Here is a 1,388-nt window from a genome sequence, read left to right as displayed (position 1 = left end):
GCCCACGTTAAACAGAGACACGCCCCCCCCAGCTCGCTGTGGCCAGCGCCCTGCACACGCTCAGCATCTCCCCGCCCACAGCTCATCTTCGCCGCGCTGGCAGGTGTGAAGCACGGCATCCCGGCGCCGCCTCCTGCCAGCATGGTGCCTGGTGGGAAGCAGGTGGCCACAGCGCGTCTGTCGGACTGCTACATCAAGCCAGGCGCGCCCGCCCGACTAGAGACAGACCTGGAGTCCCCAGAGGGGTCTGGGGACCGGACGGGTCATTCACCCCGTTACTCGCACTTGCCTATTCATCAGCTGAGCAGTATTTCATTCACTTCACAGCTACGGAGAACCCACCAGGCACCAGGAGGTGGAGCCGGCCCAGGGACAGAAAGGTGGCACCTGCCCCTTCCTGGGGGTCCCGGCAGCCCTTGCTGCCAGGGTGGGACTGTTCCAACGGGGCAGTCACAGCCACACGCGGCCCCTGAGCACCTGCAGGGCGGCTGGCTCAACTGGGAAGCTGGTTCTTATTTTATTTTATTTTTATTCTAATAGCCACCTGTGGCTAGCAGCTTCCCTATTCGAGCAGATGTAGGAGGAAACAGACACAAAAACTAGAAAATGCAGTAGAGAAATTTCAGTGCTATTTCATTCCTTCTGTCTGTCCGTCCATCACAGATATTCCAGTGAGCACCAGCCCTGTTAAGAAGTACCGTGAACGAAACAGAAACAGCGCCCACCCCGGTGGAGGTTACATTCCAGAGGGAAAGGGAAGACAAGAAACTCGTGAACGAATAAAACAACTTCCCACAGAGACGAGCACCGTGATGACAAACTGGGTGGAAGCGTCGGGGGCAGTGGCTGCTTTAGACAGGGCGGTGGGGAAGGCTGCCCTGAGGTGGTAACATTTAAGTGAGGCCCATGTGATGAGCAAGAAGTGACCATGCAAAGACAGAAGGGAAGAGCATTGTAGGCACAGATAACGGCAGGTGCAAAGGCCCTGAGGTCGGAGGAACAGAGGGGAGTCCTAAGTAAGGCTGATGACGGTGGGAAATGAGGTCTGTGAGGAAGGCCGAGGTCAGACCACCAAACTGACCAGTGTACAGTCACGATGCTATTTTAAGAGCAGGCAGTTCCCGTGTGGTTGACCCAACGGATTGATGGACAGCTGCCCACTGGCCCAAAGGATGTGAAGTTCGGGGCCCAAGGCTGTGAAACTTATCTCTTCAGAGTCTGCTACACAAAGCAAGAGACAGTGCGATAAACTCCTTAAAAAGTGTTTTCAATTCTGGCCAGATATCCTCTGGCCAGGAGGTTTTAAAAAAAACTCACTGCTGGTCTATCCATACAATGGAAAATTATTCAGCCACAAAAAGGGACGAGTCACGGACACATGCTACCAC

The sequence above is a fragment of the Neophocaena asiaeorientalis genome, unplaced genomic scaffold (genome assembly GCF_003031525.2).
Source record: "Neophocaena asiaeorientalis asiaeorientalis breed wild unplaced genomic scaffold, Neophocaena_asiaeorientalis_V1.1 scaffold77, whole genome shotgun sequence".
Taxonomy (NCBI): Eukaryota; Metazoa; Chordata; class Mammalia; order Artiodactyla; family Phocoenidae; genus Neophocaena; species Neophocaena asiaeorientalis.
This window is presented reverse-complemented; position numbering follows the sequence as displayed.